General features: G+C 49.1%; 1 pseudogene; it reads right to left on the reverse strand.

The window, feature by feature from the left end:
- Positions 1–3,472: 3,472 nt before the first annotated feature.
- On the reverse strand, positions 3,473–14,303 carry LOC113878348 (annotated as a pseudogene).
- Between the last annotated feature and the right edge of the window lie 9,750 nt (positions 14,304–24,053).

Below are 24,053 nucleotides of genomic sequence, written 5' to 3' on the forward strand. Positions count from 1 at the left end.
TGACCATTGGCCCAGGTAAGAGTATGTGTGTGTGTGGACGTGTCTCTTCAGGGCCTGCTCTGTCCAAGGACCCAACTGTCCCTCAGAGGGAATGTCCCAGGGGTGGGGGAGTCCTGAGGGCTCACGGAGCCTCTGCTGACCACCTGGGCTGGGAGGGGCTGGGCTTCCCCTTGACGCTCTCCTGGCTCCAGGGCCGCCTCCAGGCCGGGATCAGGCTTTCCCAACACCCTGTTTCCCTGTGCAAAGTCAGTGCCCGAGTCTGCTCCCAAGGAGATAAAGGTGGTGGGACCAGGGTCAGCCTGTGGGCCAAAGGACCCTCCTCTATGGGACCTGGAGACCCCGATTCCTGCCAGCGCTTTCCTGGGACCCCTGCTGCCCTGGGGGTGTTCCTGCTCTTTCTGGAATTCGGGGTTGGGACTTCAGAGCTGCCATGCCCACCGTGTGTTCCATATCCCATCTCAGGGGGAAGTCCTAGCCCAGTGGGGATGCTGTGCTTAATTCTGGGGTCTGGAAAGGGCTCCACAGTCAGAAGGCTGCATTTCTGGTGCATGAAACCCCATCATGAGCCATTTATACATCTGAGTTGAAGAACACTCTCTTCCTCAATCCTTCTAGAAGGCAAACACTCCTGGGCATGTTAGCGGAGGCACCTTGGTTTGACCAATTTTGTCTGTTGGTCTCTGCTTCTGTTGACCCTCGGACCTGGTGACCCAGCTCACTGGGCACCTCTGGCAGAGAGGGGTGGGCACACAGTCAATGGCTCCCTTACACATACACCCTGAACCTGGAGGCCCATTATACTTGCAAAGCAGAGCAGGTTCATCTCAGTCAATCCTGACAACACTCCTGAGAGTAACTATCCCCATCGCGGGAGCTTAATAACATCCTCCAAGTGCAGGCTCTTCCTGAACCTCGGGATTTTACTGAGGTCAGGGCTGGCCCTGACCTTTGAAGTTGCAGATTTTGGCTGTGTCAGCTGCCTGGCAGCCCCCGTTCTACTCCTGTCCTCGTGGATAAGTAGATGGAGGAGGCACTGGCCGTGGCCCTGTCACGAGCAGCTGGAGCATTTGAATTCCGCTGTCCTCCAGCTGCCCTTGGCCTGAGGCGACCCTGGGCCCCTTTACCCTTCCTGGACCTGTGCCAGCCCCACTGCCTTTGAGGCTTTGAGTCTCCTGGAGGCCAGGGAGATATGAGCAGTCTGGCCTCTTGGCCCTCCTCCAGACACTCAAGATAGGGAGGCCCATGCTTCCCAAACCCAGATCCCCCAGACTCAGAGGCACTTTTCGGTCTGCAGGTGGGTGAACAGATAGAGTGCTGTGTAACCTGGTTTGTGTGTCTTGCAACTGCAGGGTCGATCTTCACCCGCCCCACCACCAATGCCAACATGTTCACGGCACCAGTTGCCCCGGAAGGACACCCGTAAGTAACAATTAGGGCTTTTGATCTTCATGAGATGGCTGATACATTCATTTATCCAACAAAGAAGCGCTGGGTGGGTACCCACTCCTGCCCATCCCTTTTTTCAAAAAATTTTTTTATTTATTTTATTTTTTGGGGGGATGTGCTCGGTCTTCATGGCTGTGCACGGGCTTTCTAATGATTCCTGCATTGGCCGTGGATTCTTTATGACTGGACCACCAGGGAAGCCTGCCCATCCCTGTTTTAGAAATATGAGGGGATATGATGACTATCCAAATATCCAGCTGTCTGCCTTCCAGGTACTTACATTACATAAGTAACTTTCCAAACAGAGTTAAGTGATAAACTGATAAATGACTTCATTTGACAAATTTCTGTGAAGAGTGAAGAATAAGGGATGATTCTTGTATTAGTTTGGCTGCCATGGCAAAGTAACACAGGCCAGGCAGCTTAGACAACGTTCATTTTTCACAGCTCTGGAGGCCAGAGTCTGCGGTCAAGGTGTCAGCGTATCTCCTTTCTCCCAAGGGCTCCCTCCTTAGCTGTGTAGACGGCCGTCTTCCTCGCTGTGCATCTCGTGGTTTCCCCTTTGTGTGTGTCTATGTTCTAAGCTCTTCTCCTTCTGATGAAGACACTAATCCTTTCCTGCCCAGGAGAGCAGCAAGGGTCAGAACAGGGAGACATGAAGAAGGAGAGTCTGGGGGGAGAAGGCTGTTGTCACCCTGAGGTCCCAGGCTGGCCCTCGTGTAGGGTATTGGAACCTGGGACCCGGGAGAGCTGGGAGGAGGGGGCCTGGCGGGCATCTCACTTCCTGTCCCCGTGTTCTCCACAGGCCCCTGCTGGGCAGCGTCCACTTCCTGCTCCTGGTCTTCCTGAAGGTGCCCCTGTTCCTGGGCATGCTCGGTGCTGTCCTCTGGGTCAACAGGCCTCTGAGGAGCTCTGGGGGGAAGCCCCAGGAACACCAGCAGCTCCCATGCTCTTCAACATTCCCCGAGCAAAAGACCCTCGAACAGAAGAAAAAGGCATTTTTCTCAGGCAATGACAGTGGTCAGTGGCGACTGTGGTTCTCGAGGCAGCATGGCCCCCCACTTCAAGAATCAGTCCCCTAGTCCCTGGAAACCTGCTGCTCTGATGCTCCAGTCTGGCTCTAGTTTCGCCCTTCCCGGCACAGCCTCTGGCCTTCTTCATCCTGAGGCCTCCAACACAGGAGAAACTACAGGAAGGAATGGAAGAGCGGATGCCTTCTTCTGGGCCCAGTTCCTTGGAGGACATATATGATCTCAAGTCTGTGTCACACACAACGTAATGCACTTATTCTTGCATTGTGTGCGGGGCAGGGGTCAGCCAATCGTGGGCTTGAGATTCTGTGTGTGTGTGCTCGATCGTGTCCGACTCTTTGTGACCCCTTGGACTGTAGCCTGCGAGGCTCCTCTCTCCATGGGATTTCCCAGACACGAATACTGGAGTGGGTTGCCATTTCCTCCTGCAGGGAATCTTCCCGACCCAGGTGTTGATCCCGTGTCTCCTGCATCTTCCGCATTTGCAGCTGGACGACTGAGCCACCTGGGAAATTCTAGACCCCATGAAAGTAGAAAAATGTGCAAAACGATGATAATATGCCAACTGCATGTGAAGATATGAAAGTATAAGTGGACAGAGGGACTTTGCTGGTGGTCCAGTGGGTAAGAATCTGGCTTGCAATGCAGGGGCTGTGGGTTCAATCCCTGGTTGGGGAACCACGACTGTGCAGTGCAACCAAAGATTCTGCATGACTCATGAAGATCCCGGGGTCGGGGGAGGGGGGGGAGGTGATGCAGCCAAATAAATAAAGAAAATATTTTCTTAAAAAGAGGTCAGAAGACTCTGGCATCCCTGCCCTGATGTATTTTGTGTGTTTGAAATGAGATTCTAGTACCAGCACCATCCCTCACCTCCTAGGCACACCTGAAGATGAGAACGACCTCACAGCCTCTCCTTGTCACCATAAGTTCCCGCCCCGTTAATATCTCCATTTTCTTCCCTGTCTTGAATGTATTCAGTCTGGCTGTGACTCTCACTTGGGGTCTGCGAGGAGATCCTCCATGCATTTTGGGGACTGTGGAGTAATCCATCAGTCAGACCCTGGAGTTAGCACAGATCTGCAGCTATGAGCTAGGGTGGGCTGTGGAGGGTGGGGCTTGGAGAAGACTCTTCATTCTCAGGAAGATTCCCTAGACTAAGAGTCCTGGGATATGAATTAAGCTCTTCCTGTTGGTTCATTGGGAAGGAAGTGGGCAGGGCCTCAGGGAGCTAGTTTAGAAAAGGTCAACTGTTTTCTTCTAAAGCTAGAGGCCAAACCTTGAGACATTCTCTTACCCTCTGAGAGGTGAGGGGCATGTAGGAGAGAGATCAATGTTTCAGCCTCCTGTCCTGCCATCCAGCTGATGATTTTTGCCTCCATGTACCTAAAGCTCAGGTGGGAAATTGACTGTATTCAAAGGCAAAATGAGGTTGGGGAGGCCCACCTCAGACTTCCCAAAGACTCTGCTGACACAAGGAAACATCAGAGGGACCATGTGTGGGGGCCCCAGCCTGAGTACCCCAGAGGATAGAGTTATCAGGTTTAACAAATAAAACTGTAGCATATGTGGGGCTCCCCTGGCTTCCCTCGTGGTTAAGACTGCACTTTTCAGTGTAGGGGGTGTGGGTTGGATCCCTGATTGGGGAGCTAAGATCACACATGCCTTGTGGCCCACAAAGCAAGAAATATAAAAAACAGATGCAATAATTTAAACTGATAAAACTTTAAAGTGGTATACATTTAAAAAAAAAGTCTTGGAAAAAGCTCCACAGGACACTCAATTATAATTGAAGTTTGACTAAACAGCAAATACTTTGAAAATATAAGTACATCCCATGAAATATTGGGAAAATCCTTACAATAAAAATTGGAGGTTCCATTGCAGTAGGACTGTCAGGCTTGCCCAGCTCCAAGGAAGGCAGAGTGGGTGCCATCAGTGATCAAAATGGGGACAGTTCTTTTTCAAATTCTCCTACCTGAGCTGAGCATGTCCTGCTCTGAGAGGCTAAGACAGTCATCTTCTGATGTCACACACTCACTCCTTCCCTCACTCACACTCGCACACGCGGTCTCAGGGAAGCGTTCGGGAATTCATTTTTATAGCCTGAATAAGAATGGAGGGGATCCTGAAACCTCAATCCCAGCAACATGATACAGGGAGGAAGACTCCTTATCTGGGTCAGTGGTCACTTTAGCTTAGACCCCAGGGTCCGCTTTGGTTCTCTCAGCCCCACATCAGTAAGTGTCTGCATTGTTTGCCCTGAGCTCCTGCAGCTGTGTTGAGAAGCTGGAGCTAGGGTGTCGAAAGAAAACCATGCAGATCATAGAAGGAAATGGTGCCCTTTGCAGCAACGTGGCTGGACCTCTAGAGATGATGATACTAAGTGAAGTAAGTCAGAGAAAGACAAATATCATATGACATCACTCATATGTGGAATCTAAAGATGATACAAATGAACATATAAAAAACAGAAACTGACGAAGAGACTAAAAAAACAAACTTATAGCTACTAGAGGGGAAAGAAAGGGGAGGGATAAATTAAGAGTTTGTGATGAACATACGCACTACTATATATAAAATAGATAACCAGCAAGGACCTACTTATAACACAGGGAACTCAACTCATGCTTTGTATTACTAATAATCTATAAGGGAAAAGATTCTGAGAAAAGATACGTATTATGTACAACTGAATCACTTTGCCATACACCTGAAATTAACACGTCATTGTAAATCAACTACACTTCAATAAAAAATTCATTTAAAAAAGAGTTTGAAATCCCCAAAATAAAATAAAAAAAAGAATATGCAGATGATAACCCATTGAATGCAGAGGTACAAGCAACTCACCCAGGGTCGGCAGGTAGCTGACTGTCAGCACCCAAATATCCCACTTTGGAAGTGAAACCCAGGAGGTCCTTTTGGTTGAAGTGTTTAGTCCCTAAATAGTGTCCAACTCTTTGCGACACCATGAACTGTGGCCCACCAGGCTCCTCTGTCCTTGGGCTTTCCCAGGCAAGAACACTGGAGTAGGTTGCCATTTCCTTCTCCAGCTGATGTTCCCAATCCATGGATTGAACCTGCATCTCCTGCATTGCAGGCGGATTCTTAACCGCTGAGCCACCAGGGAAGCCTTTGATTGAGGGCAAAGTGTCACTGCACCTGCACGAGGGAAGTAGAGTCAAAAGATTTATTACTGACAGATCTCAGAAGAAGGGTTGGGGAGGTGAGGTGGGGTGGCAATGAGCCAAGGAAGGGGTGCTTCTCACTCCCAGGTCATGAGAGAGGAGAAGACAGAGAGCACGGTAGCAAGCACCTGTTACTTAGTAGGTGGTTAGAGCAGAGGTCGCTAATTTTTAGCAGGCTTAACTCAAAGTGGTTATTTTTCAAAATGTGTTTGGTGCTCTGGGTCTTAGTTGCAGCATGCGGGATATTTAGTTGCACCATGTGGGATCTAGTTCCCTGACCAGGGATCAAACCTGGGCCCCCTGCCTTGGGAGTGCAGAGTCTTCCCTGGACCACCAGGGAAGTCCCTAAGTGGTTATTTTTAAAGGTGCCCTGGGAGCAGTAAAGCAGGAACTTCTGGTGGGAATCTTAAACTCAGATCTTTATCTGAATATCCAAGCTCTGTAGGTTATAGGAAGATAATCTATAACATGCCTAGGTAGCAAGTCAGAAAAACAAGTGTTTTTCTCAAAAGACGTGGTCATGGTGATCACACGTTTGTTCTGATTGCAGCACACATGGCTCGCCATCTCCTTCTGCTTGCATGACATGGTTTGAATCAGGATGATACAGTTCTGCTGATCAACGTCTCAACACCACCTCTTCACATGTTTCTTCCCACCCTGGGCTGTAATGACAGTCAGTGGTCACTTGCTCAGGAAAAAGTAGGAGGAAGAAAATACTGGAAAAAAAAAGAGCAAAAGTTAATGAAGTAGAAAATAAGATAAAAATAGAGAAGATCCTCAAAGTCAATGATTGCTTTTTAAAAAGCTCGTGAAAGATATTTACAATAGAAAGATTGGGGGTCTGAATAATCAATTGTGAGATGGGAGACATCACTATATATCCTGCACATATTAAAAAGTTAACCTAGACAGCATATTAAAAGCAGAGACATTACTTTGCCAACAAAAGTCTGTCTAGTCAAAGCAATGGTTCTCCCAGTAGTCATGTATGGATGCGAGAGTTGGACCATAAAGAAAGCTGAGCGCTGAAGCCAAAGAATTGATGTTTTTGAACTGGCATAAGTGGTCGTGCTCCAACCAGTCCACCCTAAAGGAAACCAGTCCTAAATGTTTACTGGAAGGACTGATGCTGAAGCCGAAGCCCCAGTACTCTGGTCACCTGATGTGAAGAACTGACTCACTGGAAAAGACCCTGATGCTGGGAAAGATTGAAGGCAGGAGGAGAAGGGGACGACAGAGGATGAGATGGTTGGATGGCATCACCAACTCGATGGACACAAGTTTGAGTAAACTCCTGGAGTTGGTGATGGACAGGGAGGCCTGGAGTGCAGCAGCCCACGTGGCTGCAAAGAGTCGGACACGACTGAGCGACTGGACTGAATACAAGGATAAGATGATATGCGGCTACAATAATAAAATGACACTAAACAAAGTTATGCCAGTAAATTGGAAACTTTTGATGAAATAACAAATTCTTTGAAAAATAATATACAAAAGTTAGCACAAAAAGAATTACAAAAGTTGAAATAATCTTACAACTATTTAAATGAATCAACTCCATTATTAAAAATATCCCCCAAGGAAAATGCTAGATTATTTATTGAAGTTCAATGTCAATATTTACTAAGCATTTAAGGAAGAAATAATGCCTATCTTATATATTGAAAAAAATTTTGGAACAGAGGAAAGATGTAATTCCTAATCCATTCCATAAGACTGGCATAGGTTTGATGCCAACCTGACAAGGCAGCGAAAGGAAGAAATATGATAGGCGGTTATCACTCATGAGTGTAAATGCAAGAGTCTGAAACAAAACATTGGCAAACTGAATCCAGAAATAGAAAAAACATGCCTCATGACCAATTTGGGTTTATGCCAAGCAAGCAAAACTGTTTGAACATTAGAAAGTCAGTAAGTGTGATATACCGTATTCGTGAAGTAAAGAGAATATCATATGATTGTCAGATAAATGAATTTGGTGGATTTCAATGCCCTTTGAGTGTGGAGGCCTTTTCAGACCAAATAATAAAAACAGCACTCTTACTATGCTGGGTCTTTCCCCCGAGATGGGATATGGAACAGGGGTTGGGCATGGCAGCTCTGAAGTCTGACTTAAACTCTAGAAAGAGCAGGAACACCTCCAGGGCAGGAGGGGTCCCAGGAAAGCACTGGCAGGAATCAGGGTCTCCAGGTCCCACAGAGGAGGGTCCCTTGGCCCGCGGGCTGATACGGGGACCACCACCTTCATCTCCTTGGGAGCAGACTCGGGCACTGACTGTGCGCAGGGAAACAGGGTGCTGGGAAAGCATGATCCCAGCCGGAGGTGGCCCTGGAGCCAGGAGAGCATCGAGGGAAGTCCAGCCCCTCCCAGCCCAGGTGGTCAGCAGAGGCTCCGTGAGCCCTCAGGACTCCCCCAGCCCTGGGACATTCCCTCTGAGGGACAGTTGGGTCCCTGGACAGAGGAGGCCCTGAAGAGACACGTCCACACACACACATACTCTTACCTGGGTCAATGGTCACGTCAACGTGGTCCCCCAGGTCAGGTCCGGGTCTCTCAATCCCACACCAGTAAGTGTCTGAATCGTCCAGCCTGGGCTTCTCCATGGGTGGGTCTTCCCTGATAGCTCAGTTGGTAAAGAATTTGCCTTCAATGCAGGAGACCCCTGTTCGATTCCTAGGTTGGGAGGATCCCCTGGAGAATGGTAAGGCTACCCTCCCCAGTATTCTTGGGCTTCCCTTGTGGCTCAGCTGGTAAATAATCCACCTGCAATGCAGGAGACCTGGGTTTGAACCCTGGGTTGGGAAGATCCCCTGGAGAAGGGGAAGACTACCCACTCCAGTATTGTAGCCTGGAGAATTCCATGGATTATATAGTACATGGGGTTGCAAAGAGTCAGACACAAATGAGCAATTTTCACCTTTATTTCACTTTTCTTCATGGTCGTGGTGATTGAGTGGTCTTCCCAGTTGTCCTTGATGGACACGCGGTCCTTTTGTACTTCCTTCTCTGATCAGGGTTTTAACAACGAACTGGCAGCTGTCCCAGTCAGCCCCTTGGGACCACCACTTCACGTAGGTCTCCCACCCAGGGCTGTATCGACACCGCACAGTCGGTGAGCCCTGCTCCAGGCTGCTCATTTCTTTGGGCCTGGAGATGGCAGATGAGCCTGGAAAACCCAAATCCGTGTACCTATCACCTCCCGCCCTGAGGGCAGGGCCACAGCCTCCTGCACTGTGAAGAGTTCAACCAGACCCAAGGGCTTCCTTGAATAACAGTCAACGAAGGAATACACCTTCCATAAGACAGACCTTTTGTCCTTCAAAATTCTACTGGGTCAAAGCCAATAGAAAAGGAAAATTCCATAAAAGCACAACTACAGATCAAAGAAGTAAAAACATTGACCCAGAGCAATAGTAGCTTCCTGTCGTTCACCCCATCTTCCCCTGTCTGTAGCCAGTAAGTCTTTCCATTTCCAGTCATGTCTATTTGCAGTCATCTCCAAGCCAGGCAATACGTGAACCGTGACCTTCCAGATGTTCAAGCTGGTTTTAGAAAAGGCAGAAGAACCAGAGATCAAATTGCCAACATCCACTGGATTATCTAAAAAGCAAGAGAGTTCCAGAAAAACACCTATTTCTGCTTTATTGACTATGCCAAAGCTTTTGACTGTGTGGATCACAATAAACTGCGGAAAATTCTGAAAGAGATGGGAATACCAGACCACCTGACCTGCCTCTTGAGAAACCTGTATGCAGGTCAGGAAGCCACAGACCTGGACATGGAACAACAGACTGGTTCCAAATAGGAAAAGGAGTACGTCAAGGCTGTATATTGTCACCCTGCTTATTTAACTTATATGCAGAGTACATCATGAGAAATGCTGGGCTGGAAGAAACACAAGCTGGAATCCAGATTTCCAGGAGAAATATCAATATCAATAACCTCAGATATGCAGATGACACCACCCTTTTGCCAGAAAGCAAAAAAGAACTAAAGAGCCTCTTGATGAAAGTGAAAGAGGAGAGTGAAAAAGTTGGCTTAAAGCTCAACCTTCAGAAAATGAAGATCATGGCATCTGGTCCCATCACTTCATGGGAAATAGATGGGGAAACAGTGGAAACAGTGTCAGACTTTATTTTTGTGGGCTCCAAAATCACTGCAGATGGTGATTGCAGCCATGAAATTAAAAGACGCTTACTCCTTGGAAGGAAAGTTATGACCAACCGAGATAGCATATTGAAAAGCAGAGACATTACTTTGCCAACAAAGGTTCGCCTAGTCAAGGCTATGGTTTTTCCAGTAGTCATGGAATGTTGGATGTGAGAGTTGGACTGTGAAGAAAGCTGAGAGCAGAATGGATGCTTTTGAGCTGTGGTGTTGGAGAAGAGTCTTGAGAGTCCCTTGTACTGCAAGGAGATCCAACCAGTCCATTCTAAAGGAGATCAGTCCTGGGTGTTCTTTGGAAGGAATGATGCTGAAGCTGAAACTCCAATACTTTGGTCACCTCATGTGAAGAGTTGACTCATTGGAAAAGACTCTGATGCTGGGAGGGATTGGGGGCAGGAGGAGAAGGGGACGACAGAGGATGAGATGGCTGGATGGCATCACCAACTCAATGGACGTGAGTTTGAGTGAACTCTGGGAGTTGGTGATGGACAGGGAGGCCTGGCGTGCTGCGATTCATGGGGTTGCAAAGAGTCGGACATGACTGAGCGACTGAACTGACTGTGTTATACTGGTCTGATGGGGAGGAATGAGCAGAGGACCTATTTGCACAGAAGATGACTTTGTACTGACGACCTCAGAAGGCCCAGGGGAAACCACCCCATCACCCAGCTCTGGAGAAACTGTTCCTCACGATTCTGTTTCTACTGGATCTACAGTAAACCAGCCTGGTAGAAGAACCTTTGAAATTGACCAAAGCAGTGATGCCAATCAGTCTCCCCATGTTCTGGAATGCTTATTACCCAGATCCCATTTCTTCCCATTGAATTTCTTTTTTTTTTTTCCCATTGAATTTCTTTAGATGATTTGTCAAAACGCAAACACGTGAGTTCTTTATGGATGCTCCATTCTTTTCCATTGATCAATTTGTCTGTGCTTATGCCAGTCCATACTATCTTGAATACTATACCTTTGCAGTAAGGCAGGTATTATAGAATTAAACAGCATTTTCTTATATATTCTTCTTGTTCTTTCTGTCACTTTCTCACTTCTGGAAGGTTCAGGGTACAGTGAAATGCTTCTTTATTATAAGAAAAGCACTCCATGCATAAAGAAAAGTGGCATCAGTGTCAGAGCCTAGGAGGGAGGGAGATCATGGCCATCTGGAAAGCCGTAACTAGAAAGTCCATGGGCTGTAGTGAAAGATCTCGCATGACTCAGTGAAGATCCTTTGTGCTACAGCTAAGACCTGATGCAGCCAGATGAATAAATACATATTAAAAAAGAAAGCTCCTCAGATTCACACATTCATGCACACATCCATACACGCATGCCTCCCTCTATTTCTCTACCCATATTTCTGTCTTCTCATCTATCTGGCAGCCTTGAGAAACAGTACCCTAGAAAACAGATCTTTATTTTATTCATTTTCATTTTTCCCCCCAACACCTAACTTCGAACATGTCAGAGAACATAAACGTATTAACCTTTCTTTTAAGTGCATGGATGAATGAATAGGCCCTGTAAGGTAAAGGAACTAGAGAAGGTGAGGTTCGAAAAAAGAACGAGACTGGCACTGTACAGGAACAGATCATCTTTAATTAGGCGAGAAGGCGCAGCAGTCAGATTAGTGGGCTGCTGCACCCATGGATGGAGGAGCCTGGTGGGCTACAGTCCATGGGGTCTCCAAGAGTTGGACATGACTGAGTGACTTCACTCTCACTTTTCACTTTCAGGCACCGGAGAAGGAAATGGCAACCCGCTCCAGTGTTCTTGCCTGGAGAATCCCAGGGATGGAGGAGCCTGGTGGGCTGCCATCTATGGGGTCGCACAGAGTTGGACACGACTGAAGTGACTTAGCAGCAGCAGCAGCAGCAGCGCTAAATCAAGAAGAGAGTAGATATATATAGAAAACATATATATGCGAAGATACATTGTTTCTTGAGTAATCCCTCAAGATTACTTTTGATTAGTTAGCTTTCAACAACTGGGGCAAGGAATTCCTGAGACCCGCCGGAGACTGGGATCGACTGGGAGCTGAATGTAATCTTAGCGTCCGTTCCTTTCTTCGGGGGAGAAGGTTCTTTATTCTGTAAGGTATGGTGGGAAGAACCTGGGGGGAGTTTTAACTCTAGGTTACTTTGCGCTGTGCAGCTTTCCTTCATTCCAGACCCTAAGGAATACATACAAAGAGAAAGAGAGGTGGGCGTTGCCAATGTTCAGGGCTTCTTCGTGCTGGTAAATGAGGGTCGGGGGTTTGTGGTCTGGGAGGAAGGAAGTCTAAGGCCCATAGTGTTGATTTTCTATTCTAGCTGCCAGGGTCTCGAGCAGAAGAACAGTTTTGACTTGATGTTGAGAAATGGCTTGGATTCGGTCCTGGAGGAATCCCTGGAAAAGATTAAACCAACAATGTCCAAATGTGAATAGGGTGATAATGAATATGAAGGATTTGGGGGCAAAACCCAAGGCATCCAGTTCCAGTCCATCAACCGTGACTGCCAGGAGTTGCTTAATCTCTGGCGGATTTGAGAGGCTCGATCTGGAAGGTATTTTTCAGCTTCCTGAACAATACCCGACTAGTTGGCATAGAAGCAGCAGGATTCGTCCAGAAAAAGACACAAACCTGCCTTTTCTGCAGTTAGTAGATCTAATCCTCTTCCATTTTGTAACACCTCTGCCGCCAAGGAATCGAGTCAATTTGGGATAGTTACTAGACCTTGGGCTATTTCCTGGAGGCTGTCTGATGGGTAGTTTTGGATGGAGGTGGTTAGGCCTGCGGTTCCTGTTCCAATTCCAGCCGCTATTCCTAGTCCCACTAGGAGGGGGATGAGATGAATGGCTCGTTTCATTTGTTTGTGAATGAGAGGAATAGGTAGGGGTTGATCACTGGGGGCTCTAAAAATGTTTGGACTGGAGTATACCAGGGTGCAGGTTCTGGTCCAATTAGTAGGTAAACAGAGGTATGTAGACGTCCCACACAAGAAAAACAGGCCAGGTGTCACCATACAACAGCTAAAGTTGATGGCGAAGAGGAGTCTTGGGAGGGGGGCAGGGTTGATCGCTCATTCAAGAACGGTCAGGGACTCCACTAAGGTGGCCCCAGTGAGGGGAGAAGCGGGTGAGTGTGCTGAGGGAAGCCGTGCTGTGAAGGCAAAGTGTCCTGCAGGACCAGGAACATTATATATAGCCTCTCCAGTGGCAAAGAGCAAAGTGGAGGGATGACTACACGTGGGTTTAGGGATTATGCCCATGGCTTGGTCATATGAACTGTTTTTAGATATGCAAAAAGGAGCTGGTTGTAACAGTGTAATAATGGGGCTTCCCTGGTGGCTCAGAAGAAGGAAAACTTCTGCCTGCAATGCAGGAGACCTGGGTTCGATCCCTGGATTGGGAAGATCCCCTGGAGAAGGAAATGGCAACCCACTCCAGTGCTCTTGCCTGGAGAATCCCATGGACGGAGGAGCCTGGTGGGCTACAGTCCACGGGGTCAAAAGGAGTGGGACATGACTGAGCGATTTCACTTCACTTCACTTCGTTCTGTAATAGTGTTACTCTCTGGGCGACAGGGCCTCCTATTGGAGGTTTTCCATTGTGGGAGGGAAGGTCAGTGAGTAAAGATTCTAAGAGTTTGTCCGAATTCCAGATTTGATCACTAGTGTGAAGATTTAAGATATGAGACGAATAAAGGCTCTCCATGGTATGCGTGGTGTAGGGATATGTTACCAGTGGTCCAGTCTAGGATGGATGTGGGGAGGGCTGAATCTCCCGGAGGACTGGATAGACATATCCAGCAGTCTTTAGCCAACTGTGGGTTAGAAGCATTGGGGAGAGTATGGGTTAAATTAAGGGTCCGGAGTAGATAGTTGAGTTTAGGGTTTTGAAAGAGTTCTTGGGTCAGAGGAAAGAAAGAAGATAAGAAGATGTTAACCAACATTTGGGGAAGTGAATATAAGATAAACTACTATGGAGAAGAATTGGATTTCAAAAGGGTAAAAGTTATAAAAGGTTCCCTGCAGCCACAGGGTGGAGATGTAATCTTCAACGTGTTCGAACGTGGATCCTTGAGGACTCGAGACCCAGATATCTGCTAGGAGTTGTTCCGGAAATAATTGTAGCCATGAAACCGATAGGCTCATTCATCATCAGTTGGGGCCTGTTTAAGCCATGAGAACTCTAGAGTTGTAGGGCCTGGGTGAGAAACTTGATAAGTATTAGTCTGGTAAGCATTCTCATCATTGGGCTGCATAACCTTTCTCAGCTGAGTAACGTGCACCCAAGGGGTGATTTCTTTTAATTTTGCAGCAGTAGGGGTCAGCAGTATTACTGTGTAGGGTCCTTGCCATTTGGGAGTTAGATCTGAGTGGGACTGAACTGTCATATAGACTTTGTCTCCTATTTGGAGGGATGGGTACGGGAGATAGCGATGTGGTCGAGGGAGTAGGTTATCCATATGTCTTCAAAGGGCATCTCGCATCTGGGCAAGTAAGGGAAAAGGAAGGTGGGATGGCAGTTTGGGACCGTCATGGGAGTGGGGGAGTCCTAAAGCTATTATGGGCCTCCCATACGTGGCCTCGAACGGACTGACGTTTAGAGGCTTTTTTGGTAAGGCCCAGACCTTTAAGAGGGCTAAAGGGAGGAGTTTAGTTCAATCTTGATGAAGTTCGATTGTTGATTTGGTCAGAGTTTCTTTTAGGACTCGGTGGGCTCTCTTAACCTTACCGGAGGACCAGGGGCGATAAGGAATATGAAACCTCCGAGGAATTTGAAGGGTTCGTGCAGTATTTTGGGTGATCTGGGATGTGAACTCGGCCTGATGTCAGACTGGAGGGAGGAAAGCGTTCCAAACCTGGGGAGGATTTCAGTAAGAATAAGGCGAGCCACAGGAGGGACTCATTTGTTAGTAGTCGGGAAAGCTTCAATCCACCCAGAAAATGTATCTACGAAGACTAGGAGAAATTTACCCCTTTTTACGGGTGGCTTGTGGGTGAAATCTACTTGTGTGGGAAGATGTCCGCGAATTTGGTGGGTGGGGAAAGGAGGGGGGTGAATGTTAGAATTATGGTTTGTCTGCTGACAGGTGGTACAAGTTTGGGTCAGATTATTTAAATAAGTCACATCATCCTTAGTCAGCCCAGTAAAGTTCTGAAGGAAAGTCTTAAGTACTCTTGCAGAGGGTGGAAAAGGGAGTGTAAATATGAAAGCAATGTGCGGATGTTAGGCTTGTCAATCTGGACTATAGTAAAGACTGGACTAACAGAGGGCAGCCTGCCGTTTTGCTTCGTGATCTGCTATGTTGTTATAAAAGGAGATAGGACCATGTCACTGATGTCCCCGGAAACGTATTGCCGCAGCTTGTTTTGGGAGCTGAGCCATGTGGAGGAGTTCAGAAATCAAAGAAGCATTGAGAATAGGCGTACCCTTCTGAGTCAGGAATCCCTTCTCCCTCCAGATTATAATGTTAGAATGTAATATGTTATAGACATACTTGGAGTCAGTGTAAATGTTTACCTTCTGGTCGTTGGCTGGGGTCAAAGCTTGTGTAGGAGCTATCAGTTCAGCCTGCTGTGAGGATGTGTGAGTTGGGAGTGTGGCTGATTTGATGAGGCGAGGGGGATAACTTTGTCAGGCTGTCCCTGCACTATAGTGTATCCAGCCCCAAATGGGGCTTATGTCTGGGCACTGCCATCTATGAACCAGTATTCTGGGACTTTGGGGCCAGTAAGGGGATGACCAGTTATATATTCAAAGGGATTAAGTGTCATATCTGAGGTCTGAACACAGTCATGAGATAGGCGTTCTGCTTCTGGATCTGGTGTAGGGAGTAAGCTAGCAGGATTAAGAGGTTTACAAGGCATAAAAGAAAGGGATGGGTCGAGGAGGTGTGTGTGGAGGATCTGTAGTCGAGCAGTGGGCAGAGAAAGGAAAGCCTGATGAGAGAGTAAATCTTTGAAGGAAGGAGGTGAGCATACATTTAGAGGAGTCTTTCGGGTTAGTTTTTGGGCTTCAGGTATTAAGAGGGTAGTTTCAGCTAAGGCCTGGAGACAAGGTGGCCATCCGACGTGATGAGATCGAGTTGTTTGGATAAGTAAGCTAGAGGGCCCCATATGTCCCCCAATTTCTGGCACAGAATCCCTAAGGCATGTCCTTGTTGAGAATGTACAAAAAGGAAAAAAGGCCTGGTGTAATCAGGCAAGTAAAGAGAAGGGGCCTGTGGGAAATGTGTGATAAGAGTCTGTATTGGGGTGTGGAGAGAGGTGGGGGCCTATAAGGGTTCATCTAAATTTCCTCGAGTAGCTTGGTAGAGAGGTTTTGCGTGGAGGGGAAAATTTGGGACCCACATTCGGAAGAAGTTTAATAGACCTAATAGAGAAAGAAGTCCCCTCCTTGTTTGGGGCCTGGGGGTCTGTGTCAAGGCTTGAAGTCTCTGAGCTGGAATTATTTTGGATGTGGGAGTGAGAAGCAATCCCATGTCACTGACACTGATGGAAGCAATCGGCGCTTTGGAGAGCGAGACGCTGCAGCCCCCGTTGCCTAGGGGATTTAATCTGTTGCGGTGTGGACTAGGACTAGGTGAGAGAAACTACCTAACAGTAAATCGTCTATGTATTGGAGTGAGGTAGTACAGCCTAGGTCTGAAGTTTGTAGCTCTCTTTGGAGGGCTTGCCCAAAAAAATGAGGGCTATCTTTAAACCCTTGTGGTAAAACGGTCCGAGTTAATTGTTGAGATTGCTATGTATCTGGGTCCGTCCCGGTGAAGGCAAATAGGGGCTGTGAAGAGTGGTGTAGAGGAATAGTAAAGAAGGCATTTTGAGGTCCAATACCTTGAAGTAGAGTGTGTCAGGGGACTACGTGAGAGAAGGGGGTAGGGATTAGTGACCACGGGGTGTGCAGGTATTATGGCCTCATTGATCTTGTGAAGATCCTGGACTAGATGCCAGGAGTGGGGTCCCTTTTCGACTGCCAGTATAGGAGTATTATTATTATTATGGGGAGAACAGATAGGCTGCAAAAGGCCGGCTTTGAGCAGTCGGGAGAGATTATTGGTTTAAGTCCTTGTCGGGATTCTGTGGTCAGGGTATACTGAGTTTGGGTTATGACCTGAGAGGGATTTTTAAGAAAAACCTGTCTGGGGAATGATGTCAGGCTACTGATGGGGCTTCGGTGTCCCAAACCCGAGGCTCTATCGGGGGAAGATCAGGGGGCAAGTTTTGGGAGTGAGGGCTGGCCACGGGTTCGGGTGCCATTTGGAGGCAAAGAATTGATACGGGATCTAAGAATGGGAGGTTTATGGAAGTTTGTAGCTTAGCCAGAAGATCGCATCCCGCCAATGCCACTGGGCATTGGGAGCTACATGAAAGAATGTGTTAGTGTTGTTTTGCCAAAGGAACAAAGGAGAGGAGGGGTTATTTTGGGATAAAAAGGGACACCTGAGACCCTTTTGATAGCCACTTCTGAAGGTTGGAGAGGGCCCTGAAAGGAGGTTAAAAGTGAAAAGGTTGCCCCAGTGTCTATTAGGAATAAGACTTTGTGTCCAGCCACCGTGCCAATTACCCGAAGCTCCGAGTCCATCTGTACGGATTGCACTTGGTGTCTGAAGCTTGGGGTCCGTCACTGGAATAATTCAGGCACAATTGGGTCAATTCCCTTATCATTTGAAGAGCCATGGTCTGGGGTGCCAGGGCCCCCCAGAGTCTGGTTCCAGCCCATTGCTGTGGGCCTGAGGTGGACCCTGAGATTTGGTGGGTAGTGTCTGAGGACAATCCATTTTCCAGTGGCCTCCTTGTTTGCAGGTGGGGCAGGGTTTGGTGGGTGGCCGGGGGTTGGGGCAGGCCTTCGCCCAGTGTCCAGTTTGGTTACTTCTGAAGCAGGGGCCTAGAGGGTTAGGTCCCATACGGCTGGGCCGAGGTTGGCGTGCCAAACGGGTTGAAGTTTTTTCTTGGATAGCTGCAGCGAATAAAGCATATTTGGCCTTTCTTTCCTTTTCTTTTTCCTTTTTTGCTTCTACCTCCCTATTACTGAAAACTTTAAAGGCTATTTCTAGGAGCTCTCGCTGAGGGGTTTCGGGGCCCTTTTGTAACTGATATAGTCTTCAGCAAGTATCGGGGACTGACTGGCTTATGAACTGGACGTGTAGGTACAAGAGTCCGGCAGGGGTAGAAATATCTAGGTTAGTGTATTTCTGGACTGCCTCAGTAAGCCATGGAAGAAAAAAGACAGAGTTTTCATCCTTTTCTTGAGTCACTTCCCTAATCTTATTGTAGTTCACATGAATGTGAGAGCTTTTTAGCATTCCTTCTAGTAAACAGGTGATCATACGATGCAGGTACTGGATGCCGGCATTGCCGGCTTGATATGTCCACCATGGCTCAGTTAAAGGGACTGCATCATCAGCCACCGGATTAGCCCTGTCTTGGTTATGGAGCTGATCAGCATGAGCTCGGGCTGCCCGCTATATCCCTTCCTTTTCATCAGGGGTTAAAGCGGCGTTTAGGATGTAATAGAGATCATTCCAGGTTAAATGATATGCTTGTGTAAGATGGAGGAATTTCTTCCTGTATCTAGTAGGGTTTTCTGAAAAAGATCCCACTTTTTCTTCAATTTGGTTCATATCAGAAATTGAAAGGCACATGGACCCGTGCAGTCCCCTCCAGTCCCTTCCTCTCTGGGAGGAAATCTGTGTTTGCTTCGGGTCCTGGTCAATGGAGGAGGGGAGTGGAAATCTCTTTCGGGGTTTTGGAGTCATCGCTTCCTGATTTGGAGGAGGAAGGGCTAGAGGGTGGGGTCTCGTCTCCGGAAACCTCACCTCTGGAGTGGTAGGGAGGAGGTCCATCTGCCGGGTCCAAATTGGCAGCTGAGGGTTTAGGGGGCCTTTTAGGGGCTTAAGAGTCAGATTCTTTTGTAGTGGAGGGGGAGAGAGAGCAGAGGAGGATTTGATAGGTAGAACAGTCCTTGCAGAGAGAAGGACGGCTTCGAAGGTTCCAGAAGGCTTGAATATAGGGGGCCTCCGACCGTTTGCTCTTCCGTTTGAGGAAGTTAGTGAGATCTGATAAAATATTGAAATCAGAAGTCCTGAACTCAGGCCAGTGGTTTTGGTTATCCAATTTGTATTGAGGCCAAATTTGAGTGCAAAGTGACTCGAGCTTATGAACCTTAAGATCGGTCAAGAGTAGAGGTTTGAGGCTTCATTTTACACAGGCCAAGAGAGAGTCCTGCAGGATGGATTGGCTTGACCCCATAGCAAATGGCTAACGATGGTCCAGTAGAGAGAAAATGTCATCCCCTAATCCTTCGACCTGGCAAAGGGAGAGAGACTCTGAAGGAGGGAGGGGCTTCCCCAAGTGCCTCCCCAGAGGGTCTTTTGGCCGGAGGGTTCCCAGGGAACCCGGAAATCAATAGTCTATGGCGTCCTAGAGTACCGTCTGAACTCCCCTGGGCTACTGGGTCAGGCAAGAATTTGTGGTGGATGGAGGGAGGTCGAATGGCAAAAGGCCTCTGCCCTGGAGTTGGTCGGTCTCATGAAAAAGAGAGTGTAGAGAAAAGAGGAAGAGAGAGAAAGAGAGAGAGAGAGGCCAATATTCCTTGGGGTACGTGGAAAACCAATAAAGCCCTTATTCAGGGCTTGTACCACTCATGAAGGCGCAGGGCGTCTCTTGAGGAGGTCTTGAAGGCCTGGGCAGGAAAGTGAGCTTGGCAGGCTTCCACACTCCGAAGAGCCGGCCATGGAGAATGAGAAGGAAACTCAACCTCCTGGGTTTTGGCACCAAAAATGTAAGTCAAGGGAACTAGAGAAGGCGAGGTTCAGAAAAAGAATGAGACCGGCACTTTACAGGAACAGATCACCTTTAATGAGGCAAGTAGGGGCAGCAGTCAGATTAGTGGGTTGCTGCGCTAAGTCAAGAAGAGAGTAGGTATATATGGAAAACATATATATGGAGAGATACATTGTTTTGAGGGGATCTGTTTTTCCTCAAGATTACTTTTGATTAGTTAGCTTTCAACAACTGGGGCAAGGAATTCCTTAGACCGGCTGGAGACTGGGATTGGCTGGGAGCTGAACTTAATCCATCATAGCGTCCATTCTGTTCTTCGTGGGGAGAAAGTTCTTTACTCTGTATAGAATGGTGGGGGGGGGACTTGGAGGGGAGTTTTAACTCCAGGCTATTTTGAGCCGTGTCACTTTCGTTCAGGAAAGCTGTTTACCCCATGCACAGACCCTCTCTGTGTCCCAGCCCAGCCTGGCAGGTCCAAGTTCCCGAAGCCCAGCCCCTCTCATCTGGAGGACTGGGAGCAGCCACATGGTCCTGCCCCGGTCCCCTCCCTGTGGATGATCAATGCCAGCTGCTCTCCAGGGACGCAAACTGAACCCATAGGCAAAGCGCCCTCTATGCGTTGAAATCATTAGTTTTTAGTATTTCTCATCTACTTCCCTTATGTTTTTCTGCTCTTACTTCCCCATTTCATGAATTGTTGTCCTTTAGAACATGTGATGGATGTGATAATGTGTCCTCCATGGCTGGGGACACACAGAGCATCCCAGTTGCCCAAGATCTCCCTGCAAGTGTGTGTAAGGGCCTGAGGAGGTGGCCGCCAGTCGAACAGCATGATGTGTGCTTCGGGGCTGGGAGGAGAGTGCTGCAGAGCCGGGGAGACGAGTGATGGAGAGACGTTGGTCTGTGATCGGAAAGAATGTAGCGCTCGGGGTTCAGGCCCAGCCTCGCTGGACAAACAGCCCCATCTTAGCCTCCTTGCAAGCAGCCCCGCCCCCCATCCACTGTGCATCTCAGATCACCTTCCTGCCCTGGGCCAGGGTCCCTTCCTGAGCCCCATGCCTGCCCTCTTTTAGGTTGGCCTCCTAAGGTCCAGAGTCACTAGGAAGCAGAGGCTGCCACGGGGGAGTTAGAAGGAAGGAGAGGTGCCTTCCCCACCCCTCATTCTGCTGCCGCTCCCACCTCTTCGCATATTTCTCCTGGCTCTGGGCTGCTGACCACTGAGCTGCTTATTTCACTGACTCTGCACTCCCCTCCCCACTTCCCTGCGGGGTGCCCTGCTCCTCTGTGCCCTGCCCCCTCTCCTTTATCTAAAAAAATGCATTTATTTATTTATGATTGTGCTGGCTCTTTGCTGCTGTGCGGGCTTTTCTCTAGCTGTGGAGAGCAGGGGGCTGCTCTCTGGTTGTTAATCACGGGCTTCTCGTCCTGGTGGCTTCTCTTTGCCGCAGGGCACAGGCTCTAGGCTGCTCAAGGCCTCAGTAGTTGTGGCTCCCGGGCTCCAGGGCTCAGGCCCAGTAGTTGAGGCGCATGGGCTTAGCTGCTCCACAGCACATGGGATCTTCCCGGGTCAGGGATCAAACCCGTGTCTCCTGCATTGGGAGGCGGGTTCCTAACCGCTGAGCCACAAGGGAAGTCTCCTCTCACTTGGCCGAGTTCCTCTTCTCGCTCTCATGCCCCTCACCCCGGCGTCTCCCGGACTCTGTCCTTGTTGCCCTCGTCTCTGAGCAGCATCCCCAGCGCTCTCTCCAGCGTCCCCTCCACGCACAGGGCCGTCACACGCACATCTCCGCCCCCATTTCGACTCGGCTCTTGGCTTTCAAAGCCAATGCACTTCTGCAGAGTTCAGATACGCTCAGAAGGAAATTCCTTGAAAGTCCTTGTGACTCCAGTCCTCAGACTGATCTCTTTGTGGCTAAGGCTTCCCTCTCTGGACTAGCCTTCCAAAGACATAGCCCCCCGAGTCTTCTTCCTGCCTCCTGTACCCTCCGAGGGCCTTGCAGGGGAGGGGGGCTTGGAGGTGCAGTGACATGTCTGCAGGAGCAGGAGAGGGGTGGTGAGCCGGTTCTGGGGAGGGAGCCCTGAGGAGGAAGAGGCTGAGCCGCTTCTGTGTGCGTTTATGTCCCAGGACTGAGGGTTCTTCTGGGAGGAGGCAAGGGCAGGGCAGGGAGTCCAGTGAGCCCAGATGCTTCTGCCTGCAGCCAAGAACTCATGAAGGGATGGGGGTGGGCAAGACTGCAGGGAACACCAGCTCCCTGTCTCCCTCCCTTCAGTTCTCAGTGGTTTTATTGAGGTGTGCTACTGTTCAGTCACTAACTCATGCCCGACTCTTTGTGACCCCGTGGACTGTAGCCCGCCAGGCTCCTCTGTCCATGGGATTCTCCAGGCAGGAATACTGGAGTGGGTGGCCATCCCAGTTGACTAGGTGGTAAGTATTCTTATCAATAAGAAGCCCCTTATTGAGGTATAATTGGGATAAAATAAACTGTGTACATTGAAAGTGCCGAGTTGAAATCTGTTTTCCTTTTGTTTTTCTTTTTTATTATTTTTCAAATTTTGCACAGAGTGACTCACTCTTTTGTGATGTATACTTTGATGAATTTTTTACGCAGGCATCGTTTCTTGCAAACACCGCCGCAAACATACAGCACAATTGCATCACTTTGCTCCAGGGTCTTTAACTGTGGATTCTACTTCTTTAATGTCAGGCCGTCAAGAGTTTCACGCGCTGAAGGCTTCCCAGGACTGCTGTTCCAATGGAGTTCAGCTTTCAGAGGCTTTGAGGTGCTTTCGGACCTGGCCCGTGTGCGCCACCCAGCGGCTAGTCCGTGACACAGGGGTGACCTTTCCCCAGTTCTCCGTCTGGGGTACTGTCTCAGGGTCCTGCCAGCTCGCACAGCTTGGAGGGTGAGCTGACTGCCCAGGGTCCCTTTCTGGAGCTGCTTCCTCTTCTTCAACTCCCTGACCCCTTCCCCCGGCTTCCTGGTCCTGTGGTTGGAAAGCTGAGCCTTTTGTCTTCCCTGTTGGCTTGGGTCAGCCTCCAGGGCCCGGCAGAGGGAGCATGAGAAGAAACACGCACTGGCTTCCCTGCCCAGCCGCCCCCATGCTTCTTCTTATATATATTTTTTAAAGATTTATTTATTTATTTTTTGGCTTGGCTGAGTCGTTGCTGCACCCAGGCTTTCTCTACTTGTGGTGAGCAGGGCCTACTCTCTAGTTGCAGGGGGCAGGCTTCTCATTGTGGTGGCTTCTCTTGTCTCTGGGGGGGGCCCTCCGGGGGGCGGGGCCCTCCGGGGGGCGGGGCCCTCCGGGGGGCGGGGCCCTCCGGGGGGCGGGGCCCTCCGGGGGGCGGGGCCCTCCGGGGGGCGGGGCCCTCCGGGGGGCGGGGCCCTCCGGGGGGCGGGGCCCTCCGGGGGGCGGGGCCCTCCGGGGGGCGGGGCCCTCCGGGGGGCGGGGCCCTCCGGGGGGCGGGGCCCTCCGGGGGGCGGGGCCCTCCGGGGGGCGGGGCCCTCCGGGGGGCGGGGCCCTCCGGGGGGCGGGGCCCTCCGGGGGGCGGGGCCCTCCGGGGGGCGGGGCTTTGGCAGCTGTGGTTCTCAGGCTCTAGGCCTCAGTAGCCCTGGCACACAGGTTTGCTTGCTCCACAGCATGTGGAACCTTCCCGGACCAGGGGTCAAGCTCACGTCCCCTGCATAGGTAGGTGGATTCTGACCCATTGAGCCACCAGGAAGTCCCGATGCTTTCTGTTGGGTGTCTGAGTCGTATCAAGTTTTGACTGTTATGAGGAGTGTTGCCCTGACATTGTGGCCCATGCCTTTGGTGAACATCTATATACCTTCTTCTTAGCATTTAAAGGGACCCTGTTTTCTTTATCGGAAGAAACAATCGTGTATAGATCAGGTCAGGACCTAATTTTTATAATGGGTCTTTTCATTTTATTTCTCTAATTGAAGTAGAGTTGATTGACAATGTTGTGCCAACCTCTCCTGTGCAGCAGAGTGACTCAGCTATACGTATAGAAACGTTCTTTTTTAAAATATTCGTTTCCATTGTGATTTATCACAGGATATTGAAGATAATCCCCCGTGGTATATAGTAGAATCTTGCTGTTTATCTATCCACATGTAACAGCTTACGTCAGCTAACCCCAGACTCCGAGCCTTTTCCTTCCCTCCCTCCCCCTTGGCAACGATAAGTCAGTTCTCTACATCCGTGAGTCTGTTTCTGTCTGGTGGATATGTTCATTTATGCCATATTTGAGATTCCACATATAAGTGATATCATATGGTGTTCGTCTTTGACTTTCTGAGTTACTGCACTTAGTAGGGTAGTCGCTAGTTGCACCCATGTTGATGAAAACAGTCAGTCGTGTCTGAGTCTTGCAACCCCCATGGACTGTAGCCCACTAGGTTCTTCTGTCCATAGGACTCTCCAGGCAAGAATACTAGAGTAG

This window comes from Bos indicus x Bos taurus, chromosome 19 (genome assembly GCF_003369695.1).
Source record: "Bos indicus x Bos taurus breed Angus x Brahman F1 hybrid chromosome 19, Bos_hybrid_MaternalHap_v2.0, whole genome shotgun sequence".
Taxonomy (NCBI): Eukaryota; Metazoa; Chordata; class Mammalia; order Artiodactyla; family Bovidae; genus Bos; species Bos indicus x Bos taurus.